This window comes from Pseudoliparis swirei, chromosome 18 (genome assembly GCF_029220125.1).
Source record: "Pseudoliparis swirei isolate HS2019 ecotype Mariana Trench chromosome 18, NWPU_hadal_v1, whole genome shotgun sequence".
Classification (NCBI taxonomy): domain Eukaryota; kingdom Metazoa; phylum Chordata; class Actinopteri; order Perciformes; family Liparidae; genus Pseudoliparis; species Pseudoliparis swirei.
In genome coordinates this window covers 2,118,961-2,136,957 of record NC_079405.1, presented here as the reverse complement: position 1 = coordinate 2,136,957, position 17,997 = coordinate 2,118,961, and the positions used below count along the sequence as shown (strand labels likewise).

General features: G+C 45.4%; 1 long non-coding RNA gene across 1 annotated transcript; it reads left to right on the top strand.

The window, feature by feature from the left end:
• The first annotated feature begins 15,176 nt into the window (after positions 1–15,176).
• Positions 15,177–17,899, top strand: LOC130207749 (uncharacterized). The gene is made up of 4 exons (XR_008834330.1): positions 15,177–15,199; positions 16,594–16,684; positions 17,356–17,415; positions 17,585–17,899. It is a non-coding gene; the product is annotated as an uncharacterized LOC130207749 (long non-coding RNA).
• Positions 17,900–17,997: the final 98 nt, after the last annotated feature.

The window sequence follows — 17,997 nt, the reverse complement described above, 5'->3', positions numbered from 1 at the left end:
CTTCCTTTTACCGGTTGCGAAAAAGAACAACACGGCGACGGCCGTAATCCAAGATGGCCAACATAACAACATAACAACATAACAACATAACAACAAAACAATAGAACAACATAACAACAAAACAATAGAACAACATAACAATAGCCTATTCAGCTTTCGGAGGAATAATTATATAATCTTTGTTAAACCACGTTCTTGACCATCGTTCTTTTTTGCGATGAAAGTCAAATTCCACCAGGAACTGATGGGGGAAATACAGCCGAGGGACCACAGACACACACACAGACACACACACAGACACACACACAGACACACACAGGGGCTCATTGTCCGGTGGTTATTGGAGGGGAGCCGGGCTTAGAGACCCGGACGCACAAACACAACCAGATTATTGTCACTTCTTGACCGTAGTTTAGTAACTTTAGGACTCACCTGTCCATGATGAGAGGCTACCTGTCTCTCTCTCTCTCTGTCTCTCTCTGTCTCTCTGTCTCTCTCTGTCTCTCTGTCTGTCTCTCTCTCTCTGTCTCTGTCTCTGTCTCTCTCTCTCTCTCTGTCTCTCTCTGTCTCTGTCTCTGTCTCTCTGTCACCAACCTCTCTCTCTCTCTCTGTCTCTGTACCTCTGTCTCTGTAACTCTGTCTCTGTACCTCTGTCTCTCTGTCTCTGTAACTCTGTCTCTGTAGCTCTGTCTCTGTAACTCTGTCTCTGTCTCTCTCTGTCTCTCTCTCTCTCTCCTCTCTCTCTCATCTCTCTCTCTCTGTCTCTCTCTCTCTCTCTCTCTCTCTCTCTCTCTCTCTCATCTCTCTCTCTCTCTGTCTCTCCATCTCTCTGTCTCTCTGTCTCTCTCTCTCTCTCTCTCTACCTCCTGTCTCTCTGTACTCTCTCTCTCTCCTCTGTCATCTCTCTCTCTCTCTCTCTCTCTGTCTCTCTCTCTGTCTCTCTGTCTCTCTGTCTCTCTCTCTCTCTGTCTGTCTGTCTCTGCCATCTCTCTAGCCTCTCTCTCTCTCTCTCTCTCTCTCTCTCTGTCTCTCTCTCTGTCTCTCTCTCTCTGTCTCTGTCTCTCTGTCTCTCTCTCTCTCTGTCTCTGTCTCTCTCTGTCTCTCTCTCTCTCTCTCTGTCTCTCTCTCTGTCTCTCTGTCTCTCTCTCTCTCTCTGTCTGTCTGTCTGGCTTCAGTAACAGTTGAAAGGTGGACTCACAGGAGGAGGAGCTTCTGTTGGTTCTGGATCTGATGAGTTCTTGTTCTCCATCACATTCTGGCTCTTTCCTCCTCTCTACAGGCAGGTTTTATCCCAGGGACTGACTCCTCCTCCCCTCCTCCTGTCTCCCTCTTCCCCCCTCCTCCGCCTCCTCTTCCTCCTCGTTGAGTTTCAAAGAATGTAACTCTAGTGTGTCAAAGGGAAACCTTCAGCCCTTATTTGACTGAAGATAATCTGATGGGTCTCCATATTCATTTCAAGGGTCACCAAATGTATCTGATGGGTCACTTTATTAATCTACAGATCATCAAAACAATCCGCGTGGTCACCATTTTAATTTAAACGTCACCATTTTAATCTCAGGGGTCGCTATATTAATCTGAGTGTCGTGTTCTGTATCTAACGGAGGTCGCCGTGAACATTTAGGATCTGCTTCCTGTTTCCTGTTTGGTGACCTCATCCTGCGGTGAAAGAGAATCCACTTTCCAGGAAAGCTGGTGTTTAAGGGTCAGCCATGTATGTGTGTGTGTGTGTGTGTGTGCAACATGATTAACACACGCCCACACGAACACACACACACACAGACACACACACCGGCTTATCGGTTTGTATATTGCGAAGACCACGGAACTCCAAATACGGAGGATGACTTCCTGATGATTTACTATTTAATTCATATATTACAAACATGAGCAAGTTAAAGAACACGCTCCTCTTACTGTCGATGTTTGCGTTAAACATTGCGACGCAGTTTAAAAAATGATATGTGTGATTGATGCAACATTCGGTGGGAGTGAAGCAAACAGGTGAAAGGTACGAAAAACAAGACAGAACAAAACAAACACGTAAAGTACAAGACTGGGTTGTAAGTATACACATGGAGAGTATGAGGAAAAAATAATATATAACACTATACACATAATAGGTAGGTGAGTCTGGTGGGTCTTGGATGGAGGGGATAGAGGTCCTAATGATGAGGACTTGGCTGATCATATATATATATATACATACAGTGTGAATGGCAGTGGGCCAAAACACACTTCCCTTGAACGCCCGGCGCTGGCTGATAGCGGCCTTCTGGGCTGGTTGTGTTCAGATGAATATATGTATTTATAGATATTTATCAACCCTGTCAGCTCCAGACACACTTGATGATGGGTGCTTTATATGTAAAGTATATGTGGGGGCAGGAGGGGCGGGGTTTAAAAGCAACATCTGTGCCAGCGTTGCGGGTAAAAACAGGGAAATGCCAGTTGGGAGTATCCTCCAATACGTACTATAAAAACAGATACATCTCCTCCTTACTATGTCCCTTTTAACGATTATTGATAGTGTTGGAAATATGTTCTAGCCTATTTACGATCAAAAATAATAATAATAAAAATATTTTATTTATTTTGTTGTTTATTTATTTATTTATTTATTTTATTTATTTTATTTATTTTATTTATTTTATTTATTTTATTTATTTTATTTATTTTATTTATTTTATTTATTTATATTTATCTCTGGTTTTCTTTTTTAGTGTAGTTCACCCTCCAACTCAGTAGATGGCGGTGATGCGCCTAAAAGCTGTTTGACAACCGCCATTAAAACATAGAAGAAGAAGGATAAGACCGTGAACCGGTAACAGACCGTTCCCACATCCTGTTTCCGTCAACACACGTGTGTACTCGTGTACGTGTGTGTTTTGAGTGAACACGACAGAACTTTTACCGAGTCAGAACTTCTACCGAGTCCGTCTAGAACCGGTCCAGAGTCCGCCATGTTGGAACAGTTTGGGCTGATCGGGACGATCCAGGACGAGGACGAGAGTCCGGAGGAGTCCGACACCGCGTCGGAGCCGGAGGTGAGTCCGTCCCCCCGAGAGGAGGCGAGGCCAGCCGGCTCCGGGAGACCCAGAGTCCGGCTGGGAAACGATTAACCGTCTTTTTATCCGATTATAATGTTGTTTATGTAGTTATAAAGTGACCGGAAGTCTCTTCAGTGTCTCTCTCTCTCTCTCTCCTCTCTGTTTTTATATCTCTCTCTTCATATATATATAATATATATATATATATGTATATTTTGTGTATATATATATATATAACATTATTTATAGATATTTTAATTTATTTATATATATATATTAAATGTATAGGAACGCAAGCTAAATTAAATTAAAATATTAGATGTTTATGATGTAGAATCATTCATTTTAGTATAAAATAACAATTGTCAGTTTTACAATCTGAGGGGATCTAACATGTATTTCATCTTTAGTAAACTGTACTATTATGATATATATATATATATTTTATTTAATATTCCAGTGATTTTAAATTGTCACTGAATATAATTAATATGTACACATGTGTATGTTTAAATGCATCGTATATTAAAGTATTAGTTGTATATTAATTGATGTGTGTATTTGTTTGTGTGTATTAATATAATGTGTATTTCTGATATTTCAGGACGAGCCGATCGTCCTGAACAGGAAGAAGAAGCTCGGGACTCGCGGCGTCAAAGACTTCAACGCCGACTTTGACAGCGGGCGGGCGCTCCGAGCGAAGGAGGACTGGGCCATGGAGGCGTCCTTAAACAGCAGCTCAGAACAAGTGGGAGCAGAGGAACCCAGAGGAACCATCGGGTCACATCTCCGGCAGTGCTTCGGTCCTCTAACGTTCTCCAGAAGTCTTTAGGTCCTCTAAAGTTCTCCAGAAGTCTTTAGGTCCTCTAATGTTCTCCAGAAGTCTTTAGGTCCTCAATATTCCAAATTCTTTAGGTCCTCTGTGTTCTCCAAGTGCTACATTCCTCTAATGTTCTCCAAAGTCTTTGGGTCCTCTAGTTCTGCTCCAAGTCTAGGTCCTCTAATGTTCTCAGAAGTCTTTGGGTCCTCTGTGTTCTCCGTCTTTAGGTCCTCCTAACGTTCTCCAGAAGTCTTTAGGTTCCTCTAATGTTCTCCAAGTCTTTAGGTCCTCATGTTCTCCAAGAGTCTTTGGGTCCTCCTAACGTTCTCCAAGTCTTTGGTTCTCTACGTTCTCAAGTCTTTAGGTCCTCTACGTTCTCCAAGTCTTGGGTCCTCTAATGTTCTCAGAGTCTGGGTCCTCTCACGTTCTCCTGAAGTCTTTGGGTCCTCCTAACGTTCTCAGAAGTCTTTGGGTCCTCTAACGTTCTCCAGAAGTCTTTGGGTTCCTCTCCGTTCTCCAGAAATTCTTTGATTCTCGCGTTCTCCAGAAGTCTTTGGGTCACTCTAATGTTCTCCAGAGTCTTTGGGTCCTCTAGTTCTCAAGTCTTTAGGTCCTCCTATTCTCCAAGTCTTTGGTCCTCCAGCGTTCTCCAGAGAGTCTTTGGGTCCTCTAATGTTCTCAAGTCTTCGTCCTCTACTTGTTCTCCAAGTCTTTGGGTCCTCATGTTCTCCAGAAGTCTTTAGGTTCTAATGTTCTCCAGAAGTCTTCGGTCCTCCAATGTTCTCAGAAGTCCTTGGGGTCCTCTACTTGCGTTCTCAAGTCTTTAGGTCCTCTAATGTTCTCCAGAAGTCTTTAGGTCCTCTAATGTTCAGAAGTCTTTGGGTCCTCATTTCTCAGAAGTCTTTAGGTCCTCAATGTTATAAGTCTTTAGGTCCTCTAACGTTCTCCAAGTCTTTAGGTCCTCTAATGTTCTCCAAGTCTTTAGGTTCCTCTAATATTCAGAGTCTTTGGGTCCTCTAACGTTCTCAAGAAGTCTTTGGGTCCTCTAATGTTCTCCAAGTCTTTAGGTCCTCTAATGTTCTCCAAGTCTTCAGGTTCTCTAATGTTCTCCAAAGTCTTTGGTCCTCTAATGTTCTCCAAGTCTTTAGGTTCTCTAATATTTCTCCAGAGTCTTTAGGTCCTCTAGCATTCTCCAGAAGTCTTTGGGTTCATCTTCTCCAGAGTCTTGGTACCTCTAATGTTCTACTCAAAGTCTTTAGGTCCTCAACGTTCTCCAAGAGTCTTTAGGTTCCTCCTAATGTTCTCCAGAGTCTTTGGGTCCTCTAATGTTCTCCGTCTTTAGGGGTACCTCTAATGTTCTCAGTGCTTCGTGCCTCTAATGTTCCTCAAGTCTTCAGGTCCTCAACGTTCTCAGAAGTCTTTAGGTTCCTCTAATGTTCCGTCTTCGGTCCTCCGCGTTCTCCAAGTCTTTAGGACTATAATATTTCTCCAAGTCTTTAGGTCCTCTAACATTCTCAGAGACTTTAGGTCCTCTATTGTTACTCCAGAAGTCTTTAGGTCTCAATATTTCTCCAAGTATTTAGGTCCTCCTAACATTCAAGTCTTGGGTCCTCTAATGTTCTCCAAAGTCTTTAGGTCCTCTAACGTTCTCCAGAGTCTCTTTGGTTCCTCCTCACGTTCTCCAAGAAGTCTTTGGGTCCTCTGCATTCTCAAGTCTTTGGAGGTCTCTAATGTTCTCCAGAAGTCTTGGGGTCCTCTAACATTCTCCCAGAAGTCTTTAGGGGTCTAATGTTCTCATGGTTCTAATGTTCTCCAAGAAGTCTGGGATCCTCTAATGTTCTCAGAGTCTAGGTCCTCTAATGTTCTCCAGAAGTCTTTAGGTCCTCTCACGTTCTCCAGAAGTCTTTAGGTCCTCTAATGTTCTCCAGAAGTCTTTGGGTTCCTCTAACGTTCTCCAACAGTGTTTTTTTATATTTGTGTTCTTCATTTGCAGAGAACCGCAACCACTCTGGACCAGAAAATAGACAAAATCAGAAAGAAGAGGCGGGTAGATCACGCTGGCGTTCTCCGTCTGTCTGGCGGTTCCACTTCGGGATTGCATTTTTAAAGGTGGAGTTTTATTTTCATCTGCAGGAGAAAACGCCTGAGGTCGACCTGGCTGAAGGTTCCTCAGAGAAGAACCCAGAGAAGAAGAAGAAGAAGGAGGAGGAGGAGGAGGAGGAAGAGCGTGAAAACGAGATGTGAGCCTCCTGGCCGGAGGCTGCTGATGATGGGTTTGACTCGGGCGATGAGGAGTGCTGACCAAATCCGGTGGGTGTGAAGCTTTATTCTGACATCTGATGAGCTGAAGATTTGGTGATAAAACACTTCCTGTCTCAGACACCTTAGGCTCAAAGCGTGAGGAAGAGGAGGCTACGGAGAGCAGGTGAGGAAGAGGCTGGACTTCCTCTCGTTGAACTGTTTTTGTGTTTGGTCGCCGTGGTAACGGGCGCGTGGCGCTCTCTCTCAGGCTCGGGTGGATTTCTTCGGCGCCTCATCTGACGACCAGCTGACCTTCGACAGCATGAACCTGTCCCGACCGATCCTGAAATGCGCCGTGTCCAGGAGGTTGTCTTCAAATCTCTGTTCTGTCTCTCTCTCCGTTCTTCTCCATCTATCTCTCTCCGTCTTTTTGTCTCTCTCTCCATCCTTCTCCATCTGTCTCTTTCTTTTTGTCTTAGTCTCCCTGTCTATCCGTCCATCTTTGTCTCTTTTCTCTGCCTCTCTCCATCTCTCTGTCCCCTGCGATGGAGGGCACACTAGGACCCAGCCCCAGCCTGTTAGCCGTTAGCCGCGATAGCTTCGCCCAGCTCGCTAAACCTCTGTCTCCTCAGGCCATCTTGCTCTGGGCTGGCTGCCGTCCCATCAGAAGGCCCTGCGTGCCCATCGGCTGCTGAGAGACCTGTGCGCCTGCGCCCGCCACCGAGACCCGGTCCTGTTCTACTAGCCCTTGGTCTCCAGACGAAATAGATAACCCCGAGCGGTGGATTAATGACATCACTCCTCTCCTCCCAGGGAGGCGGCGGCCTTCCTTGCTGCCCGGTGTTGGAAGTGATCTACAAGCCCAGGGCCAGGCGGGTGGCAGTTGCAGTTGGTCCCACCAGAGCTGGGATCCAGGTCCACTCGAGTGGCCGCCCAGCTAGCCCAGGTCCCTCATCACCACCTGCCTGACCGTCGGTGAGACCGTTAGCAGGCGTCTTTAGAGTCCTGAGCCATTGCTGGACTACGGGGTGACCGGGAACCCTCGTGGTGACCGGGTCACCGGGTGACCGGGTCTCGGCGGGTCGTGGTGTGTCCAGGTGCAGGTTGGACCTGAAGTCTCGAAATATGGCATCGCGCCTGGCCATCCCTGGCCGCCGGCGCGCAAAATCTGTTTTGCTCGGCTATTGAAGTCGGCGTGCCGAGAGCAGCATCATCAATCAGCAGGCAGGCCATCTCGCCGCATCGTCGCGTCCCGTCATCATCCATCCGCGTGTGGCGATATCTCGATGGCCTGCGGCCACCGTACCGATGGCCGCAAACCTCGATATTTTCTTCTCGTATACCGACCTTCTTCTGACCTGCGTGACCTGTGCCGTGCCGACGTGTGCGCGCCTTTCGACCTTGCCATTACGGCTGGTGTACTGGTACTACGATATGCCTTTTCGTTAATACTACGATGTGCCGTACTATGATGTACTACGATGCTGCTTTTCCGGTGTACCGATGTGCCGTGCACGATGTACTAGTATTCGGTGTACTAATGTCCGTGCTGGTACCGTGTACTATTACTACGATATGTCTGATGTGTACTAGTACTGATGTACTCGTTTCTTTACGATGGCACTGGTACTAAACGGCCGCACGATGTGCCCCAACTTTTCTGAATGACCTACGATGTACTAGTACTACGATGTACTACGATGTACTACGATGTACTAGTACTACGATGTACTAGTACTACGATGTACTAGTACTACGATGTACTACGATGTACTAGTACTACGATGTAACGCTTTCCCCATTGCTACGATGTAGTACTTCGTTGTATTCTGAGTACTACGATGTACTAGTACTACGATGTACTACGATGTACTAGTACTACGATGTACTACGATGTACTAGTACTACGATGTACTAGTACTACGATGTACTAGTGTCTGGACCCAAAGTGGGGCTTCGGCTGCCCCCAGAACCTTCCAGGACCACGTGATGTGCTTCACTCAGACCAGGAAACAAGCTCACCGGCTCCACATCCTGCTGGGGCTCATGGGCCTGAAGGTCGGAGAACTGCACGGAGAACTGAGCCAGAACCAGAGACTGGAGAACCTCAGGTACACAGAACCAGAGACTGGAGAACCTCAGGTACACAGAACCAGAGACTGGAGAACCTCAGGTACACAGAAACCCCGAGACGGGGAACCCCAGGGACACAGAAACCGAGACTAGAACCCCAGGGACCAAAAACCAGAGACTGGGGAACCCCAGGGACACAAGAAAAGAGACTGGGAACCCCAGGGACACAGAATCCAAAACTGGGGAATAGGGACACAGAAACCAGAAAACTGGGGAACCCCAGGTACAAAAGATTTCTGGAGAACCTCAGGGACAAAAGAGACTAGAACCCCAGGGACCCCGAGACTGGAAGAACCTTAGGTACACGGAGACTGGGGAACCCCAGGGACAAAAAGACTAGAACCCCAGGTTTCACAAGACTGGAAACCTTCAGGGACACAAGAACCCGGAAATGGGGAACCCATGTTCCCACATTTAAATGTTCTTCAGGCCTAAAGGCCGACCGATGACACCTGGGGGCGACCGGGTTGGGGGCTTGCTCTGGACCACGGGTCCAAAACCGTGACTTTCAAAGAAAACCCAGTCAGTTCGGGGAAAAGGGTAAAAAAAACCCTGCCCCCCTGATTAAATACGATGTACGGTACTACGGGCCACCAGCGTCCGGCCCGTGGCGCGGCCACGTCCGGCCCGGCTGGTGGGCTCTTTGGCAGTCGGAAGGAAAAAACCCTGAAGGAAGGGGGTTTTAAGTTCCCCCGGAACAACGTGAAGGCCGAAATTTTCTGCCGCCAATTAGGGGGAAGAAAAGAAAAGGGGGTGGAAGGAAACCCTAAGGGGTGGTTGAAAAAATCCGCCAAGAAAAGCGGGAAAGGCCGAAAAAGGTTTGGGCCCAGGTGAAAAAGGGGGGAAAAGGAAAAAAGGGGGGAGGAAAAGGAAAAAAAGAGAGGAGGAAAAGGAAAAAAGGGAGGGAAAATGGGAGGAGAACCCTGAAAGGAGGGTGGTGAAAGTTCCCGGCCAAAAGAACAGCCCGGGGAAGGGCCCAGGGGGTTGGGCCCGGCCAGGTGGGGGGAAAAAGGGGGGAAAAGGAAAAAAAGGGGGAGGAAGGAGGAAAAAAGGGAAAAAAGGGGGAAGGGGGAGGCTGGGGGCCCGGGTCTTGGTCCTCAAAACCCTGATCCTGGGGGAAATTCAGGGGGGAAAAACCCCTGATCCCCAAACTGGGAAAGGGCCCTGGGGAGGGGGCCCGGGGGGATGGGGGGGCCCCGGGGGGGGAAAGGGCGGGAAGGGGGTGGCCGCCAAAAAAAAAAGAGGCCCAAAGGTAAAAACAACACCAACTGTAAAAAAAAAAACAAAAAAATTAACCCAAAAACCTAAACCCCCCAGGGGGGGGGGGGGGGGGGGGGGAAAAAAAAAAACCCCTTTTTACACATACCAACCTTTTACACCAAAACACCTTTTACAACAAAAAACCCCCCCTCTTAAAAACACCTTAAAACACCTCCCCTAAAATACACACCTCTACACATACACACCTGCACCACACACCTGTACACATACACCTGTGCACCACACACCTGTACACACCTCTACATACACACCTGTACGCCACACACCTCCTTCCCCTTACACACCTGTACACTTACACACCTGTTTACATACACACTACACATACACCTCTACACACTTACCACCTGTTACACACACACCTACACATACACACCTGTACACACACCTACACATACACACCTCTACACATACACCTCTACACACACACCTGTACATACACACCTACACATACACCTCTACATACACACCTCTACATCCACCTGTACATACACACCTCTACGCCACCTCTACACACTTGCCTCTACATACACACTCACACCTCACTTACCTCTACACCTCTACACACTTTACCTGCACACATACCTCTACGCCACACCTCTGCATACACACCTCTACACATACACACCTCTGCACCCTGCACACCTCTACATACACCTGTACACATACACACCTCTACATACACACCTCTACACATACACACCTCTACACACCTCCTGCACACCTGTACACATACCTCTACACACTTACCTCTACACACACACACCTCTACACACTTACACACCTGTACATACACACCTGTACACATACACACCTCTACATACACCTGTACATACACACCTGTACACACACCTCTACACATACACACCCTCTACACATACACCTCTACACATACACCTACACTTTACACCTCTACATACACACCTCTGCAACACACACCTACACATACACACCAGCCGCCACCTACACATACACCTGTGCACATACCTCACATACACCTCTACACTTTTTTGTACACATACACACCTGTACACATACACACCTGTACACATACACACACCTACACATACACACCTCTACACATACACACCTCTACACATACACACCTCTACACATACACACCTCTACACATACATGGCACACATACACCTCTGCACATACACCTACTGCACACCTCTACATACCTCCTTACACACCTCCACGCACACACCTGTACACATACACACCCCTCTACACACTTACCTCTGCACATACACACCTCTACACACATACACACCTGTACACGCCACCTCTACATGCACCTCTACGCCCACACACCTGCCCGCCACCTCTACACATACCTCTACACACACCTCACACATACACCTACACATACACACCTCTACATCACACCTGTACACATACCTCTACACATACACCTCTACATACACACCTCTACACATACACACTCTACACCTTTACCTCTGCACCTACACATTACCTCTGCCACATACACACCTGTACACGCCACACCTCTACACATACACCTCTACACTTACACCTCTACGCCACACCTGTACACACCTCTACACACACACCTGTACACATACACACCTCTACATACACCTCTACACATACACACCTCTACACCCTCTACACATACACCTCTACACATACACACCTCTACATACACCTCTACATACACCTCTACACACACCTCTACACATACACACCTGTACATACACACCTGTACACCTCTGCACCTCTACACTTACACACCTCTACACATACACACCTCTACACATACACACCTGCACGCCACACACCTCTACACATACACACCTCTACACATACACATACTACACATACACCTTACACACCTCTACATACACACCTCTACACACTTACCTCTACATACACACACCTCTACACATACACACCTCTACACACACCTGTACACATACACACCTGTACACATACACACTACCTCTGCACATACACACCTCTACATACACACCTACACACACACCTGTACATACACATACACACACACCTCTACACATACACACGCACGCACACCTACACATACACACCTCTACACATACACACCTCTACACATACACACCTCTACACATACACCTGTACACATCCTCTACATACACACACATACACATACATACACACCTCTACACATACACACCTCTACACATACACACCTCTACACATACACACACCTACACATACACACACCTACACATACACACCTCTACACATACACACCTCTACACATACACACACCTACATGTACACCTCTACACATACCCCACCTCTACATACACACCTCTACACACACCTCTACACACACACACCTCTACACACACACACCTCTCCACACACACCTCTACACACACACACCTCTACACACACCTCTACACACACACCTATACACACACACCTCTACACACACACCTCTACACACACACCTATACACACACACCTCTACACACACCTCTCATACACACCTGTATACACACCTCTACACCTACACACACCTACACCTGTACACATACACCTCTACATACACACCTCTACACATACACACTACACACCTCTACATACACACCTACACATACACACCTCTACAACACCTACATACACATACACATACACACCTACACATACACTACATACACCTCTACACATACACACCTCTACATACACCTCTACACAAACACACATACACACCTCTACACATACACACCTCTACACATACACACCTGTACACATACACACCTGTACACATACACACATGTACACATACACACCTGTACACATACACACATGTACACATACACACCTGTACACACACACCTTACACCTCTGCACACACACCTCTACACATACACACACCTCTACACATACACACCTGTACATACACACCTCACCACATACCTGTACACACCTCTACACATACACATATACACACCTCTACACACACCTCTACACACACACACACACCTATACACACACACCTCTACACACACCTCTACACACACCTATACACACACACCTATACACACACACCTCTACACACACACCTACATACACACCTCTACACTACACATACACCTCTACACATACACACCTCTACACATACACACCTCTACACATCCACACATGTACACATACACACCTACACATACACACCTCTACACATACACACCTACACACACCTCTACACCACCTCTACACATACACACCTCTACATACACACGCCACACCTACACATACACACACTACACACACACCTCTACACACACACCTCTACACATACACACACCTACACATACACCTCTACACATACACACCTACACCTCTACACATACACACCTACATACACACCTCTACATACACACCTCTACACATACACACACACATACACACCTCTACACATACACCACCTCTACACATACACCTGTACATACACACACATACACACCTCTACATACACACCTCTACACATACACACCTCTACACATACACCTCTACACATACCTCTGCCACACATACACACACCTACACATACACACCTCTACACATACACACCTCTACACATACACACCTGTACACATACACACCTCTACACATACACACCTCTACACATACACACTACACACCTCTACACATACACACACCTACACATACACACCTCTACACATCCACACACCTACACATACACACACCTACACATACACACCTGTACACATACACACCTCTACACATACACACCTCTACACATACACACCTCTACACCTACACACCTCTACACATACACATACACACCTCTACACATACACACCTACACATACACACCTCTACACATACACACCTACACATACACACCTCTACACATACACACCTGTACACATACACACCTCTACACATACACACCTGTACACATACACACCTCTACACATACACACCTACATACACACCTATACACACACCTCTACACACACACCTATACACACACCTCTACACACACACCTCTACACACACCTCTACACACACACCTCTACACACACCTCTACACACACACACCTACACATCACACCTCACACACACCTCTACACATACACCTCTACACATACACACACCTCTACACATACACACCTCTACACATACACACCTCTACACATACACACACCTACACATACACACCTCTACACATACACACACCTACACATACACACCTGTACACATACACACCTCTACACATACACACACATACACACACCTACACACACATACACACCTCTACACATACACACCTCTACACATACACACACCTCTACACATACACACCTGTACACATACACACACCTACACATACACACCTCTACACATACACACACCTACACATACACACCTCTACACATACACACCTCTACACATACACACACCTACACATACACACCTGTACACATACACACCTGTACACATACACACATACACACCTGTACATACACACCTGTACATACACATGTACACATACACACTGTACACATACACACATACACATGTACATACACACCTCTACACATACACACCTGTACACATACACACCTGTACACATACACACACCTACACATACACACCTCTACACATACACACCTACACATACACCTCTACCTCACACCTACACACACCTCTACACATACACACCTCTACACATACACACCTCTACACACCTCTACACATACACACCTCTACACATACACACCTCTACACATACACACCTCTACACACACCTCTACACATACACACCTGTACACATACACACCTCTACACATACACACCTGTACACATACACACCTGTACACATACACACCTCTACACATACACACACCTACACATACACACACCTACACATACACACCTACACACACCTACACACACACACACCTACATACACACCTCTACATACACACCTCTACATACACACCTACACACCTACACACACACCTCTACACATACACAACACATACACACTACACACCTACACACACCTACACACACCTCTACACATACACACCTGTACACATACACACATGTACACATACACACCTCTACACATACACACCTGTACACATACACACATGTACACACCTCTACACATACACACCTGTACACACATGTACACAATTCTAATGATGTTAATGATGTTTTTGTCATATTTTCTGTGTGTGTGTGTGTGTGTGTGTGTGTGTGTGTGTGTGTGTGTGTGTGTGTGTGTGTAGTTGAGTGTGGCTCAGAAGCGTCTCAACGGCTCCTCCGACTCCGACCAATCTCGCGTTTGGTTCCAGACGCAACAGGAGAGGAAACAGAACCGCGGTGAGTACCAGTACACACTGTAGTACTCACTGTAGTACTCACTGCCCCCCCCCCCTCTCAGTGTCGAAGGCTCTGCAGGAGTTCGATCTCGCTCTGCGGGGGAAGAAGAAGAGGGAGAAGTTCGTGAACATGGGGAAGAAGAAGGAGCTCACGGTAAATAATATATAAATACTACGAATATCACGATGTGAGAAACATTCAGAACCTTGTTTTTAAATACACAGGCGGTAGTGTATAGATGATCTTTGTTGTCTCTCAGTGCGCCCCAAGAGGCGAGATATGCAGGAAGAGATGCCCACCAAAGGTCTGATATACACATCAGTACTTTAAAATACACACATATACACATCAGTACTTTAAAATACACTCGTATACATCAGTAAATACACACATATACACATCAGTACTTTAAAATACACATATACACATCAGTACTTTAAAATACACACATATACACATCAGTACTTTAAAATACACACATATACACATCAGTACTTTAAAATACACACATATACACATCAGTACTTTAAAATACACTCATATACACATCAGTACTTTAAAATACACACGTATACACATCAGTACTTTAAAATACACACGTATACACATCAGTGCTTTAAAATACACGTATACATCAGTACTTTAAAATACACACATATACACATCAGTACTTTAAAATACACACGTATACACATCAGTACTTTAAAATACACATATATACACATCAGTACTTTAAAATACACACGTATACACATCAGTACTTTAAAATACACACGTATACACATCAGTACTTTAAAATACACACATTACTAAAAACACACATATACATCAGTGCTTTAGTACTTTAAAATACACACATATACACATCAGTACTTTAAAATACACGCATATATTTGATTTTTTAAATATTTTTTATATATTTATTTTATATATTTATTTTATATATTTAATTTATATATATATATTATTTATATATACAAATATTTACTCATCAGTACTTTAAAATACACACACATAAATATATATATATATACTCAGTACTTTAAAATACACACGCGTATATATATATATTTTTTATATGTTATATATTTTATATATATACACTCCCGTTCAAAAGTTTGGGATCACTTAGAAATGTCTTTATTTTTCAAAGTAAAGCACTGTTTTTTTCAATAAAGATAACATTAATCAAAAATACACTCTATACATTGTTAATGTGGTAAATGACTATTCTAGGTGAAACGTCTGGTTTCTAATGAAATATCTCCAGAGGTGTATAGAGGCCCATTTCCATCAACGATCACTCCAGTGTTCTAATGGTACATTGTGTTTGATCATCGCCTTAGAAGACTAATGTCTGATTAGAAAACCCTTGTGCAATTATGTTAGCACAGCTGAAAACAGTTATGCTGGTGATATAAGCGATACAACTGGCCTTCCTTTGAGCTTGAAGTTTGAAGAACAAAATTAATACTTCAAATATTAATCATTATTTCTAACCTTGTCAATGTCTTGACTATATTTTATATTCATTTGATAAATAAAAGTGTGATTTTTCATGGAAGACACGAAATTGTCTGGGTGATCCCAAACTTTTGAACGGTAGTGTATATATACTCATCAGTACTTTAAAATACACACATATACTACCTCAGCAGTATAAATACACACTCGGTCCTAACTGAACTGTCTCTGCAGCCGTGGTTTCTAAATCTGGAGGAAAGAAGTCTGTGTTTGACAAAGAGCTGACGAACACCAGCACCAAGGCCCTGAAGCACTACAGAGCCGGGTGAGTCTGCACGCCCACCTGTCTGTCTGCACGCCCACCTGTCTGTCTGCACGCCCACCTGTCTGTCTGCACGCCCACCTGTCTGTCTGTCTGCACGCCCACCTGTCTGTCTGCACGCCCACCTGTCTGTCTGCACGCCCACCTGTCTGTCTGCACGCCCACCTGTCTGTCTGCACGCCCACCTGTCTGTCTGCACGCCCACCTGTCTGTCTGCACGCCCACCTGTCTGTCTGCACGCCTACCTGTCTGTCTGCACGCCCACCTGTCTGTCTGCACGCCCACCTGTCTGTCTGCACGCCTACCTGTTTGTCTGCACGCCCACCTGTCTGTCTGCACACCTACCTGTCTGTCTGCACGCCCATCTGTCTGTCTGCACGTCCACCTGTCTGTCTGCACTGTCTGTCTGCACGCCCACCTGTCTGTCTGCACGCCCACCTGTCTGTCTGCACGCCCACCTGTCTGTCTGCACGCCCACCTGTCTGTCTTCCTACTTGTCTTGTTTTGAAGCCTGTAACTGGTCCTGTTGGTCGTCGCCATCTTGGTTTCCGTTGCGTTGATGACGCGTACTTCATTCCTGATGCAGCGCTTTGAGCCGTATCGAAAACATTTCCGATGTCTGCATAGCCGTCTGTCTCTCCACCCGTCTCACCTGTCTCTCTCTCTGCTTGCAGGCCGTCCTTCGAAGACAGGAAGCGTCTCGGTATCGACAGAAAGCGTCCTGGTGGCTCCAGGTGAGTCCCACAAAACATTTTCCTCAGAGCAAAAGTGAATAAGAAACGTCTGTATAACTGTGAAAAGACAAATACGTTTAATTTCGTGGTCTTTTTATTATTATTGTACATCTATAGTCCCACATTGATTGGAAAACCAAATATAAAATGGCGTCCTCCCTTCTGTCAGGTTCAAGAAGAAGAAGTGAACCAAGATGGCCGCCGTGAAGCCGTTTTCTCCTCCGTGACTCGTCCACTTCGTCTCCGTGTAAATCTCTTCCAGTTTTGTTCATTTAACAAGTTTTAAATAAAGTATCGATCTGTATTCAATAAAACGCGTCCGTAGTTGCTTCTACAGGCGAACATGTCAGTACAGTGGGCCTTAAATCATAGAAATGTAAAGGAATCATAGTATTTTGTGAACATTAAAAAAATGGTGTGGTGTATTGTAAAGAATCGCTTGTAAGAGAATGTCGGAAAAAGTTAAAATAAAACGCAAGATGTCCCCCGTTGGTTTGTTGACTATCGAAGACTTGAAACATAAACTCATGTTTACTGAGGGACTACATCAAGAGAGAAGTAGTCACTATATAGACTTCTATA